Source organism: Anabrus simplex, chromosome 5, assembly GCF_040414725.1.
Source record: "Anabrus simplex isolate iqAnaSimp1 chromosome 5, ASM4041472v1, whole genome shotgun sequence".
Lineage (NCBI taxonomy): Eukaryota > Metazoa > Arthropoda > Insecta > Orthoptera > Tettigoniidae > Anabrus > Anabrus simplex.
In genome coordinates, this window is record NC_090269.1 from 430,517,161 (window position 1) to 430,532,487 (window position 15,327).

Genomic DNA, 15,327 nt, shown 5'->3' on the forward strand with positions numbered 1-15,327 from the left:
TTGTAGTTCCTTGTTAAAATCATCATTCTCTATTCTTGACTGTCTGTGGAAAATTGTGATTATACTGTTCTGCAGTGGTGCAATGAAATGTCAAAAACACAAAGTATAAATTTCAGTAACAATTTACTAATGGGCATACATGTTTAGGAAGGAGAAAATCTTGAAACATGCCTTGAAGTAGCATGCCATGGACCGAAAACCCTCCACAAGAAGTATTCGTACTTATATGAAAAATTTAAAACACAGGCAAGGACAATTTGGGAAATGAAATGTAATTTAATTTATTACATTCTACATGCTTGTCATCCAGTTACAACAGCATTCTTTGTGATACACAGTAAAATTACAAATAATTACTACTTAATAATACCTAGCCTAAAATAACTGAATCAAATCTAATTAATCTAATCCAATGTATCCTGTTATTATGGGCTTGGACTTACGGATCCCATACAGTTTACTGTACATACAGCATTTTATCATAATTACTATCTGTTAATCCTAGATATGGCTTCTTTTGAGAATAACACACTGCTTGTACTGAAATAAGGAGCATTATTCTTCCAAGATCCCTTGTTATAGATACTGCATATTCTGTAAAGTGGTGAATTTTCATGAGCAGATATTCTAACTTTTTACATGAAAATTGAAATTATATTTTGAACTGTTGTGCTTTTATTGGTCAGACAGTTTGCTATAGTCTTTGATAAACCTCACATCATGCGTGGCCCAGGGCTCCTACATACAGCAAAAATAATGAAAGTGCAAAGTTTGAAAGTGTCATGATATCATGAACTTTTACAGATGCAAATGATACATCCATAACGTTCTTGCACTCAGAACAATGTTCATGTTGTTGTTTGAGTCATCAGTCCATAGACTGGTTTGATGCAGCTCTCCATGCCACCCTATCCTGTGCTAACCTTTTCATTTCTACGTAACTATTGCATCCTACATCTGCTCTAATCTGCTTGTCATATTCATATCTTGGTCTACCCCTACCGTTCTTACCACCAACACTTCCTTCAAAAACCAGCTGAACAAGTCCTGGGTGTCTTAAGATGTGTCCTATCATTCTATCTCTCCTTCTCGTCAAATTTAGCCAAATTGATCTCCTTTCAACAATTCGATTCAGTATCTCTTCATTCGTGATTCAATCTATCCATCTCACCTTCAGCATTCTTCTGTAACACCACATTTCAAAAGCTTCTATTCTTTTTCTTTCTGAACCAGTTATCGTCCATGTTTCACTTCCATACAATGCCACGCTCCACACGAAAGTCTTCAAAAACATCTTTCTAATTCCGATATCAATGTTTGAAGTGAGCAAATTTCTTTTCTTAAGAAAGCTCTTCCTTGCTTGTGCTAGTCTGCATTTTATGTCCTCCTTACTTCTGCCATCGTTAGTTATTTTACTACCCAAGTAACAATATTCATCTACTTCCTTTAAGACTTCATTTCCTAATCTAATATTTCCTTCATCACCTGCCTTCGTTCGACTGCACTCCATTACTTTTGTTTTGGACTTATTTATTTTCATCTTGTACTCCTTACCCAAGACTTCATCCATACCATTCAGCAACTTCTCGAGATCTTCTGCAGTCTCAGATAAAATAACAATATCATCGGCAAATCTCAAGGTTTTGATTTCTTCTCCTTGGACTGTGATTCCCTTTCCAAATTTCTCTTTGATTTCCTTTACTGCCTGTTCTATGTAAACATTGAAAAGGAGAGGGGACTAACTGCAGCCTTGCCTCACTCCTTTCTGGATTGCTGCTTCTTTTTCAAATCCCTCGATTCTTATCACTGCAGACTGATTTTTATACAGATTGTAGATAATTCTTCGTTCTCGGTATCTGATCCCTATCATCTTCAGAATCATAAATAGCTTGGTCCAATCAACATTATCGAATGCCTTTTCTAGATCTACGAATGCCATGTACGTGGGCTTGTCCTTCTTGATTCGATCCTCTAAGATCAGACGTAAAGTCAGGATTGCTTCACGTGTTCCTACATTTCTTCTGAAGCCAAATTGATCTTCTCCCAACTCAGCTTCAACTTGTTTTTCCATTCTTCTGTAAATAATACGTGTTAAAATTTTGCAGGCATTAGATACTAAACTAATGGTGCGGTAGTTTTCACACCTGTCAGCACCGGCTTTCTTGGGAATAGGTATAACAACATTCTTCCGAAAATCGGATGGGACTTCTCCTGTCTCATACATCTTGCACACTAAATGAAATAACCTTGCCATGCTGGTTTCGCCTAAGGCAGTCAGTAATTCAGAGGGAATGTCATCAATTCCAGGTGTCTTGTTCCTATTGAGGTCTCTCACAGCTCTGTCAAACTCCGACCTCAAAATTGGGTCTCCCATTTCATCAGCATCAACAGGCTCGTCATGTTCCAGAACCAAATTATCTACACCTTTACCTTGATACAACTGTTGGATATGCTCCTGCCATCTTTCTGCTTTGTCTTCTTTCCCTAGAAGTGGTTTTCCATCTGAGCTCTTAATATTCATACACCTAGATTTCCTTTCTCCAAAGGTTTCCTTGATTTTCCTGTATACAGCATCTACCTTTCCCAGGACCATACAGCCTTCGACATCCTTACATTTCTCCTTCAGCCATTCTTCCTTAGCTACCTTGCACTTTCTATCCACTTCATTCTTTAATCGCCTGTATTCTTTTCTGCCCTCTTCATTTCTAGCATTCTTGTATTTTCGTCGTTCATCAATCAGGTCTAGTATCTCCTGAGTTATCCACTGATTCTTAGTTGATCTTTTCTTCCTTCCTAACATTTCTTCAGCAGCCCTACTGACCTCATTTTTCATGACTCTCCACTCTTCCTCCATAGTGTTTCCTTTAGCTTTTTCATTTAGTCCTTGTGCAACATGTTCCCTGAAACAATCCCTCACACTCTTTTCTTTCAACTTGTCTAGATCCCATCTTTTTGCATTCTTTCCTTTCTTCAATTTCTTCAACTTCAGATGGCATTTCATGACCAACAAGTTGTGGTCAGAGTCCACGTCTGCTCCTGGGAAAGTTTTGCAATCCAACACCTGGTTTCTGAATCTCTGCCTAATCATAATGAAGTCTATTTGATACCTTCCAGTGTCTCCAGGTCTCGTCCACGTATAGAGCCGTCGTTTGTGGTGTTTGAACCAAGTATTGGTAAGGACTAAATTATGATCAGTGCAGAATTCAACCAGCCGACTTCCTCTTTCGTTCCTTTGTCCCAATCCAAATTCTCCTACTGAACTACCTTCTCTTCCTTGGCCTACCACTGCATTCCAGTCTCCCATTACAATTAGATTCTCGTCACCTTTTACATATTGTATTAAATCTTCTATCTCCTCATATATTCTTTCGATTTCTTCATCATCCGCTGAACTAGTAGGCATATAGACCTGCACTATTGTGGTGGGCATTGGTTTGGTGTCTATCTTGACGACAATAATTCTTTCACTATGCTGGTCGTAGTAGCTTACCCGCTGCCCTATTTTCTTATTCATTATTAAACTAACTCCTGCATACATTAACCAATATTGTCACTAAAGATACTAGAGGCCTGCAGACTGCTTCACGGTTCAATTTAAAAATTTTTTTTTACAATTTACTCTACGTCATACCAATACAGACAGGTCTTATGGCGGTGATGGGATAGGAAAGGTCTAGGAGTGGGAAGGAAGCGACCGTGGCCATAATTAAGGTATAGCTCCACAATTTGCCTAGTGTGAAAAAGGGAAATTAAAAAAAAAAAAAAAAAACACCTTCAGCACTGCCGGCAGCAGGGTTCAGACCCACCACCTCCTGAATGAATGCTGACAACTACGTGACACAAACCATGCAGTTTGTGGTTCTAACCTTGTTTGCAACCAGATCAGTGGTTTAACCAATCCAGACCAATGGTATTCCCACTACCCAATAATCTAACCAAACCAGACAAAAGGCCTTGCCACTAGCTGCACATAAATTCACAGCCTTGTGTATTATGTTATGATATCATGTGGGATTCCGAACCCCTATTATTTCTTTTAAACCCCAAAAGTAAAATCTTATCTGAATTTTATACTTTCTAATATTTAATTCCTATGTTTATAAATGCCACCAGGTTCAGTCATTATCTCATTTATAACAATGATAAGAAAGTCTAGCTAGCTAAATCCAGTTATAATATAAACAAAAAAAACACAAGCTAAAATTAAAACTCAATGTATTTTGGAATACACAACTGGTAAAGCTTTGGTTACTTCCTGTAAAAGACAGGTTGCAGATCCAACATCGCACAACTCGGACTTGCTCACAATTTACTCAACATGTAGTAAACATTACACACAACTCCGTGGATGTAGAAAAGAGCCTCTCAAAGGGAGTAGAGGTTGGTCTGAACACTCCTAAAAAGTGACAAGCATGAAAGATAATGTTATTGGCTTTTTGTCCCACTAACCATTTTTACAGTTCATGGGACATAAAGTATGAAAGATGGGCTAATGTTACTGGATTTCATTTCTCCTGTCAAACAGCCAGTATGCTCCAAAGCCATAGAAAACAGCATATGGAAGGAACTGTGACCCCATAAGAGATACTCTTTCTACAACAGAGATGGTCTGGATACTTCTACAAAGTGATAAATGTGAATAGTATATTGGACATCACTTGACATCAAAGACTGATAGCTCACAACCGTCTCCCAACATTACGGTTTCAAATTTTGTGGTTTTCTTATTGTCTCTAATTGTGGCACCCCTGCAGTTATATATATTGTGAGCTCTATCGCAGACAATATGCAAATTGCAGTTTTCATCACCAGCTGATAACAACAATGAAAATGGTCACATTTACCAGTTTCATACAGTCTTGCGGTGTCAGGATCTCTGGTGAAACACTTCGTGTTCACCTGACAAAATTCACTAAATATCAGCCATAGGCACCGGGGAGAAATTCGGTTTACTCTGCCACCGAGTAGGCCTAAAGTAAAACGGAATATTGAAACCAAAAAGCAAGTAGCCACATTGTGACAAATCAAAATGCTTACTCACGGTAGCTGAAGCCATACAATTATTATTAATATTAGCAACAATCCTTGTTCAAATCAAATCAAAATCTCTTTATTTGCAAATGAGGTGTCTACCTCGGTGGCAAATGGTACACTAAAATACATTATTGTCAAGCACTGAATATTAAATTAACAAGAGAAGAAAATTTTCCCAAAATACAATATTATACAACTTACTCTAACAATTTTTTTTATTAAACACACAGCTCATTCCTAATAAACTTATCTTGTTTACAAAAAATTCTATTTATAATATCTCCTGCACTACTTACAAATATAGTCAACTGATATACAGTATGTGGAATTACTTCAAATGATACTACACAACTGGTATAAGATTAAAATTAACATTGCATTTATTTACTTTTTTTTTTACCCATTCTGGAACCTAAGTAGCATAACGACCTGCTGCGTCTTAACCAGAGCCCCTTTTGCCACAACTTAGCTACCGTAGCAGTCCCAGGGCCCTCGAAGTCCCCACTGTATTTCAACCCTACAGGTAGTCCCCTCCTTTGGTTGTCCAAACTCCTTAGACCAGGGGATGGAATTAATTTATTCACACACATTTTTTATTTACATTAACCTGCACTGGTCAAATGCCCTCAAACATTTCACTTATTTTCTCTGTTGCTGTTTATTCTCTTCTTGAATATCTGTACAGATTTTGGAAAAGGATCAAACGCTACCCCTGTAAACCGTTTCACTCCTTCACACCCTTCCCAATGAATGAAAATTTACCCCAATTGCTTCTGCTAAAATTCCTTCTAATTTTATGTTTGTGGTCAGTCCTGCTGATATAATTATTTTCCAAATGAAGCCTCTCACGGATATCTCCCCATGCTTCTTCTCCTGTATAAGCTCTAGGCCTATATAATCCTATAAATATAGTTTTCTCCCTTCTCTTTCTTAAAGTTTCCCACCCAAGTTACTTTAACATTTCTGATACACTACTCTTTCTCCTGAAATCCCCTGTTACATATCTTGCTGCTTTCCTCTGCACACTATCTATTTCTTTTATTAGGTATTCTTGGTGAGGATCCCAAACACTGTTTGCATTTTCCAATAATGGACGAACCATACTTAAGTGACTTTTCTCTTTTAATTCTTTGTTGCATCCTTTAAGTAGCCTCATTAGGACATGTAACGATCTGTATGCTTTGCCAACAATGTCATCAACATGACCCTTCCAGTGCAAATTACTTTCAAATCTCACTCCTAAGTATTTGCACTTGCTATCCTTTGGGATAACTACCTCATCCAAAGTATATTCAAATTCAGTTTTAAAGCTCCTGTTTGTAAATGTTGTAACAGTTGATTTGCCTCCATCGACCTTCATATTATTCTCTTCAACCCATTGCTGGATACTCTCAAGGTCCCTTTGTAATTCTGAACAATCCTCGATGTTGTTTATTTCCCTATAAACAATTATGTCATCTGCATACAATCTTATTTCTGATGTTATATTGTTCCCTAAATCATTTGCGTATATTAAGAAAAGTAACGCACTGATTATACTACCCTGTGCAATTCCCTTCCAAACTTTCTCTTCCTGTGATACATTATTGCCTACTTTGACTTTCTGAGCCCTTGAATTTAGAAATGTTTTTATCCAACGTGTAACCCTTATGTCCAATCCTATTCCCTCCAATTTCTTTAATAATATTCCATGTTCCACTCTATCAAAGGCTTTGGAAAGATCTATGGCTATGTAATCTAACTGACCTCCTAAATCCAATTGATCTGATATGTCCTGCTGAAATCCCACCAGTTGTGCCTCACAAGAAAATTTCTTTCTAAATCCATATTGGCTCCTCATGAACCAATTTTTATCATCACATATCCCTCTGATGTACTTTGATATTAAACTCTCCAGTATTTTACAAACTATACTGGTCAGGCTGATTGGCCTGTAGTTCTGTGGTTTCCTTTTATCACCCTTTCCTTCATAAATTGGTATTATTATAGATTCCTTTCATTCCTTTGGTATTACATTATTATTTATGACACAGTCGAAGATAAATTTTTAAATAAGGCACTATATACCACCCCATTGTCTTTAACACCTCCCCAGTAATTTGATCACTTCCTGCTGCTTTTCCTTGCTAAAGCAGTTGGATTTCTCTGAACATATCTTCATTTGTGAATGAGAAGCTTCTTGTTTCCCTCTTTGTCTCTCCCTATCTTCTGTTTCGGTTTCCAAATCCTGACAATCATCTACTGAATCTCTGAATTCCCTACTAAATAGGTTTGCTTTCTCAGTATGTGTTAAATAGTGTTCACCCCGTTCTCCCACCATTGTAAGAATTTGGATTCCTTTTCCTTTTTGATTCCTGATATATGAATACAGATTTTTCCATTTCCCTTTGTGGTCATTACCCTCTTGAATTATGTCATTCATACAATTCTCTTTGGCTTCCTTTTTCACTCTATTCATTTCCCTCATTAGCTGTTTCTAATTTCTCTACACTCCCAACCCTCTTTGATTTTCCTGTTTACTATTCTACATTTTCTCTTTAATTTTCTTATTTCCCTCGTATAATAAACAGGTCTGAGGTCATGTTACCCTTCTTAACAGGTACAAATCTCTTCTCTCCATCCCAAATGATTCCTTCAAATTTAGCCCTCAGTGTATCCACATTACTCCCTTCACTTATCCAACAACTGAATTGTGATTTAAGGTAAGTTCCAAATTCATCAACTTTAGTTTTTCTGTACAATTTGTTGTCTTTTGTGACCCTCTTATTAAGCCTTTCTGGTACCAGTCCTACATCCATTATTACAGCCTTATGGTCACCTATTCCTTCAATTACCTCAATTTTATCAACAATTTCCCATGGTTTAACCAAGAATACATCTAGTAAGTTATTGAGACGAGCCAGTTCTTGTACTACTTGTGCATATCCTCCTTCCCAAATTAGCTTATTTGCCAGTTTCTTTTGATGGGCTTCACTTGCATGCATTCCATTCAACTTCAGGCAAGTTTAGATCTCCCCCAATTATTACCATATCATTATTATTGTTTTTATAATCTATTATTTTCTCAAATATTTCCATGTCTCATTCCTCTCTTCCAGGCCTGTATGTTCCTATAATTCCCACCTCCTTCATATTATCACAAACCAATTTTATCCCTAATATTTCATCCTTTTCATCGGTAAAGCATTCATGTGAACAATAAGTTTCCTTCACCAGAATAAACACCCCCCCTCTCTTTTTATCTCCTTGGTCTCTATGATAGACTGTGTACCCTTCTGCAAATACTTCTCTATTACCTACCCCTTCTCTCAACCACGATTCCACTCCTATCACCACATCAGTCTTCAGTTTCCATCAATGTACCAGATTTTAATTGTTTATTTACTACACTCTGACAGTTTACCAAGAGCAATCTCAGACCCCCTTCCTCCCTAAAACTTGACTGTTGCAATTGGGTAACTTGAAATTCCTTACTTTCCTGAGTTTCATTTTCTAGTTGACTGAGCCAGCTTGAAGTACAGCTGGCTCTTTCTACTAGTTTTCCTGGTCAGTATTATAACTCAAGGGAGTTGCCTTTTTTACAGTACATATCTTAAGATTAATAAAATCTAGAACAATATTTGCTATCCTTTGTTTACCTGAATTGTTTAGATGAAGGCCATGCTTTGTGTAACAGTATCTCTGGAAACTGCTGCTATCAATTACCTGTGTATTATGAAAATGTTTACAAATTTTAACCATATCTGTATTAACTTTGTCCACTTCAATGTTCACACACGAGTCTCTAATCAAATCATGCCTGTGGGGCACGTTCACTACAAAGATGTTAGTGTGAGTCAGCTTACCTAGTGTACATTTAAGTTTAGAAATGACATTCTTAGCGTCGTCGTGAGCTACGCCGTTGGTCCCGCCGATGATCACTACTGCATCACGACTTCCGAAATTTCTTGCTGCCTGTTCAGTGTTTTCCAATACCTTCTTGATTGGGACCCCAGGATAGATGACGGACGATGCTGCAATATCTTCATTGTTCATTTTATCTGCAATTCCCCTCGCCTTGCTATCACCAAATACAAGAATGTTTGACACTTTCGCCGGTGCACTGTGTGGGAATTTAGGCCTAACTTCGCCGCTTCTCGTAACGGATTCTGCGCTATACGTTTGACTGCTTCCCATACGGATAAGTCCTTGCATATCTCTTACTTCCCTCAGGGCTGAAAATCTATTTTTGGTGTCAATTACAAAGATGTCCTTATTTAACTCTACACTTTTCCTCCTAGAATCTGAAGCAACTTGACACCACGCACAAGAATTCATGGAGCCACCTGTGTTCCGAATGTTTTCTAGTACCAGTACTCCAAGGAATGAGACGCCAGCAATTTGTTGACCATTGTAGGCCTAGGTTTGTTACCGCTCTTCAAATTGCTCTCGCCACAGCTCACACAGGTCCAAGTATCTTCATTTTTAGCAAAACCAGCACTACACATACACTCAAAATGGTACCAAATTAAACACTTTTCACATTGGTTACCATTCTTCACTTGCTTCTTGTTTACATCACACTTATTCCCAATTATTTCGCAAGAGAACCGGGAGCTAATATCACTTACATCCTTTGCTGCCACCAACTTGGAAAAAAGACTGGTGGGTTGCCAGCAAACTTAAAGGAAGAATCTCCCCTCTCTGCTTCAGTATCACTTACAAACATGTGGGATGGTTATCAAAATGCCACCACACAATTAATCATGTCCAATCAACCTGAGAGCCTTTCTATGACTTACAGCAAATTAGAGTTTTACATTTCAGCACCAATCATGACAATAGGCAACTTGTTTGCACAGCTTGTAGAAAATGGGTTTCATTACTTGTCTTACTGCCTGAAGTCAATAAATATCTCATTTCATTCTTATATTGAAGAACTTTTTATTCTGAACTGACGCATATAATGTCAGCATCAGTTTCTCATTCCCTTTTGAGATATTTCTTAAGGATTCAGTGCTGATTATTGCACACATTAATAGGTTAACAACCGATTCACAATTAAGTATTTATTTATTTTCCACCTAGTCGATACAATGATTGCTTAAGGCAATTTTAAAGGTCAAAAGTGGTACATGTTTCGTATATTATCAACATCTTCAGCCACATAACACTGTTTAGATGAAAAATATATAAAATTGACAAAGTAATGCTTTAGAGGAAGTGTCCTTAAAATTAACATAAGATTGACAAGATTAAAACAAACAAATAACTCAAGAGAAAATATATAAATTATTTCTACAATAGAAAGCAGTCGTCAAGGAAACACTTGTACAATATTCCATAGAGAAATTGTCCTATAAATATTCTTTTCTTAATAATTCATGAAAAAAGATCAATTTATAAATTAAAAATTATACAATTTATAAGTAATTATCGAAATGAAGAAATCCTGATATCACCGGGCAAGTTGGCCGTGCGCGTAGAGGCGCGCGGCTGTGAGCTTGCATCCGGGAGATAGTAGGCTCGAATCCCACTATCGGCAGCCCTGAAGATGGTTTTCCGTGGTTTCCCATTTTCACACCAGGCAAATGCTGGGGCTGTACCTTAATTAAGGCCACGGCCCCTTTCTTCCAACTCCTAGGCCTTTCCTATCCCATCGTCGCCATAAGACCTATCTGTGTCGGTGCGACGTAAAGCCCATAGCAAAAAAAAAAAATCCTGATATCACAGTGCAGCTCTTATTATTAATTAGGAATTAGTTATATTTTCATCTACATTAATAATAAGAGCCGGACTGTGATATCAGGATTTCTTCATTTCGATAATTACTTATAAATTGTATAATTTTTAATTTATAAATTGATCTTTTTTCATGAATTATTAAGAAAAGAATATTTATTAGGACAATTTCTCTATGGAATATTGTACAAGTGTTTCTTTGACGACTGCTTTCTATTGTAGAAATAATTTATATATTTTCTCTTGAGTTATTTGTTTGTTTTAATCTTGTCAATCTTATGTTAATTTTAAGGACACTTCCTCTAAAGCATTACTTTGTCAATTTTATATATTTTTCATCTAAACAGTGTTATGTGGCTGTAGATGTTGATAATATACGAAACATGTACCACTTTTGACCTTTAAAATTGCCTTAAGCAATCATTGTATCGACTAGGTGGAAAATAAATAAATACTTAATTGTGAATCTATTGAAGTGCGATACGGACCATGAAACTGATTTTATGTAAGGTTAACAACCCTCGCGTTGTTCCTGTCTCCATGGCATGAACATCTCATTTTTATCATTTTCCCACAAACAGCATATGATCATGGCACAGAGTTGTGGGATATATTATATTTTCTTTATTAAGCAGAATTCTCTTATATCTTTATTTTATAGAATAATACCACGACATATCTAACAAAACTCAATGAGGCATGCAAATATGTATTCTGACATTTACAGATTATGAACACACCTAGCACGACACACATAATTTCAGAGAAATTCCCTGTATTGTTAATATTTAAATATGAAATGCACCGAAACTCAGTATGAAATGCTAGAACAAAAGAGCCAAAATATTATAGGCCTAAGAATTTTTGAAAAGAAAACTAATTATATACTATATACGGGATGAGATAATTATGTACTGACTTACCATGAAAATTTCGAACTATCACAAAATACGTGCAATTCTGAAATCGTTTAGACAAATTCCTATTATTCGGTTCTCTAGAATATTTGGAAAAATACGAGTTTTACTCCATCCAACCACGTATGCATCTCTGTTTAATATGTTAAAACTATTGGCAATATGTAGGCTATTACCAACAATAATAACAATAATAATATAATAATGGATAATATTTAACCTAAATAACCTACTGCAAACTGAAAATAGATATAACTGTCTTCTTATCAAAAATAATGTTATGAAATACAAAACTTACCGTACCCTTTTTTTTACGATGTACCGTATAATATTACGTTCCGCATTGACAACATAAACATAAAATGATCGAGACTCAAACTTTACGATATGTCCAAGATTGTGGACACAGCGTAAAACAAAAGAAATCCAAGTTCCTTAATGACGAAATAACAGAATTAGCGGAATAAAACTGTATAAGGTACCGCGATATGTGAAATTCGCATAATACAAGGTCAAACGATCACAAACATGAAGAACTACAAAGTGATCACTTCAAAACAGAACCAGATACGCTTGATTCGATCTCCCCCTGCGCTCCTTCTGCCGGCCTTGACAATCGCTTGTGAAGCCGGCGAAGCTATAGAGAAGAGCACTCACGGTTTAGTAACATGAGCGACCGCTAGGTGGCGCACGCCAGTTCACTGTCGCACTAGCAGCGCTGAGAGGGAGCGCCGAGAGGAACGACAATGCTGCCAACTGTTGGTTGGGGCTCCTTTCATTCCTTACAGCTGTCTTCTTGTTGATTAGCAATGGCTGTTTGTACTGGGTGTGACATAGGGGGTCTGGGGGCCTAAGCCCCCAGGTACGAGGATTTGAGGAAAAGTGAGGTTATCGTGAAGTATTACCTACATTTGATATATGCATTAGGTAAAGCAACGGGGGTCTGGGGGCCTAAGCCCCCAGGTAGGAGGATTTGTGGAAAAGTGAGGTTATTGTGAAGTATTTCTTGCATTTTAGAACCTCTGAATGACTTTTTTTCTTGCCGTGCGGACAGTATGCGCCGCGGCCATAGTTAAGAGCCTCTCAAAGGGAGTGTGGCTCCCGAAGGGAGCCACTGTTCTCATGACAGAGCTTGGCCTGAATTTAAAATGATAGGTTACAGCTACTAAATTACATTTTTTTCTTGCCGTGCGGACAGTATGCGCCGCGGCCATAGTTAAGAGCCTCTCGAAGGGAGTGTGGCTCCCGAAGGGAGCCACTGTTCTCATGACAGAGATTGGCCTGAATTTAAAATGATAGGTTACAGCTACTAAATTACATTTTTTTCTTGCCGTGCGGACAGTATGCGCCGCGGCCATAGTTAAGAGCCTCTCGAAGGGAGTGTGGCTCCCGAAGGGAGTGTGGCTCCCGAAGGGAGCCACTGTTCTCATGACAGAGATTGGCCTCGAGGTGCAAAAATACCTTAAAGCTAATAAAATAATGATCTTTGTATTTCGCACCGAGGCCATTTCAAACTTCCCTGGCCGCTTCGTAGTTTTTTTTTTCTGCAATGTTTGGTAACAAATTCTCGGCCTCATCCTAGGTGTCACTGACGTCATCCTCTTACTTACGTGAACCAATCACCGTTATAAGCAATGGAGTATGGCGTCTGAAACAGTATTTCTTATTATAAAAGTAAATATACTTCTAGGGGCGGGTGGGTTGGTCTCTGGCAAGCGTATTGAACACATCTCTCTTCCTCTATCATTATAAGGTAAAATTGGAATCATTTCAAGTAACATTCTATGTAATAATCGTTGAGTGTCCCTCTCTATATTTTTACCGTGAAGCCCGGCAAGAAGCAGTAATTACAGAGTTTTCCATAATGCCACCTGTTACCCTGACAGTAAGCTGTATACCGTAATGATCATATTTAGAGTTTCATATATAGGCGATTGTCATCCTATCGCATGTATTCCTGATGGGTTCATAATTAGAAGTTTGTTTGTTTATTATTGAGGGTTGATAGTTATGCGCTAATGCTTTTGTTTTTGACTGTGTTGTTTAGTTTAAAATCACGTTCACAAATTTTCGAATACCGGTATGTGATACTGTTATGCACCTTATTTGTTACACTTGTGGTAAGGAGGGACATCCGTCGTTTAAGTGTAGAAACTCTGAGGCTAGTACAAGTGACAGTAGGGGCCCAGACGGGAATGCCCATGACAACAAGAAGCCACAGAGAGAATTCAAGAATAAAGTTGCCACTTATGAAGAGAAGAAAGAACTGGAGACAGAATAAAAGAAGATTGGAAATAGCACTGTGAAAATGAAATATGCTGTGCATTTGATGAGAGGACCTGAGGACAAAGAATGTGAACAGGACAAAAAGTCAAGTGATGCAAATACTTGGATTGTGGACATTGGTTGTAAACACCACAGTACACCTCACCGTGAGTTGTTGAACGACTTTGCAAGGAATGTGTCAGGTTCAGTGCAGGTGGGAAAGAAAAGTGTTGTATGTGATGTGAAAGGCAGTGAGTCCATAGTGCTGAAAATAAGTGATCAGTGTGATGGATGGACTTTGAAGCTAACCAAAGTGCTGTGGGTTCCAGATGCATCTGATAATATTTTGTCGGTGAGGCAACTTGAAAAAACTAATGTGCGTTTTGAGACAGACAGTGGAAAGCTGACTGCTTATGGCAAAGGGAATGGAGATGAAGAAGTGTTCACTGCCTATGCAAGAGATGAAGATGACATGTATACCATCAAATTGCAAAATTTGGGCTGGGAAGACTTTTGGGAGAAAGGAGACGAGCTGCTCGACTAAGTGGTATATAAATTCTAAGTTCCCATGGAGGGAAGTAGATATTTTTCTACCAATAGAGCATATCAAAAATCAGATCAAAAATTAGATGTATGGCTTTTCAGGCGTTTGCTCTATTAACCAGCGTTTCGTCTTAGGTCTGAACTAGACTCTTCAGAGTGGGATGTGTCAGACCCTACCCACTGACGCTGGGTGTATGCAGGTGAATGTGTGTTGTTTTTCCCGTTTTCATTCCCCACCCGAAGAGCGGGGCGGGCCCCCTAGAGAGTGACGCTCTCACTCGGGCCGGGAGAATGGAAAGAATTAGGAGGTGGGATAGAAGAAGAAGGTGGGTATAGCAATGTGAAAAGTCTTAGGGAAGTAACGGTAGGCCTTCATAGCTTGGGAGAAGGGAATGATAGGAGTTGTGCATTAAGAGTGAAGTTTAATTGAATGTAGCAGGGTAGAGATGGAATGGGAGGAATTGCAGGATTCTTGTGATATTGTTGGGGGAAGTGATGAGATATCGGATGATATCTAGCATTGGAGGTGGTTGTGGGAAGAAACTAGGTGTAGAAAGTCGTGGGCAGATGGGAGTACTAGGTTGAAAAGGAGGTGCTGGCCTGGGGTGGCGATAAAGTGGGTTGAAATGTTGGCGAATAGGTCGAGGTGGGGAGAGAGAGGGCTCAACTTTATGACGATGGCGATAGATGTAGGCTCCATTAGTAATAAGTCGTTGGACGTCTTCGGCAGTTGGAAGGTGGACGCAGACCGTATACGTCGGGCCAGAGGAGTTCTTGATCCGAAAGACGCGACAGACTGGGACGCCTATAACTTGAAGTTACTGGAGAATCGTTCGGGCTGAGAGAG

The 15,327-nt window shown here is 38.3% G+C and overlaps 1 protein-coding gene across 1 annotated transcript in view; it reads right to left on the bottom strand.

The window, feature by feature from the left end:
* LOC136875054 (zinc finger protein 436) overlaps positions 1-12,103 on the bottom strand; it is a 109,753-nt gene extending 97,650 nt beyond the window's left edge. The window contains exon 1 of the mRNA XM_068227692.1: positions 11,971-12,103. The gene's annotated coding sequence lies outside the window, so the exon portion shown is untranslated. The remainder of the gene's footprint in view (positions 1-11,970) is intronic.
* Positions 12,104-15,327: the final 3,224 nt, after the last annotated feature.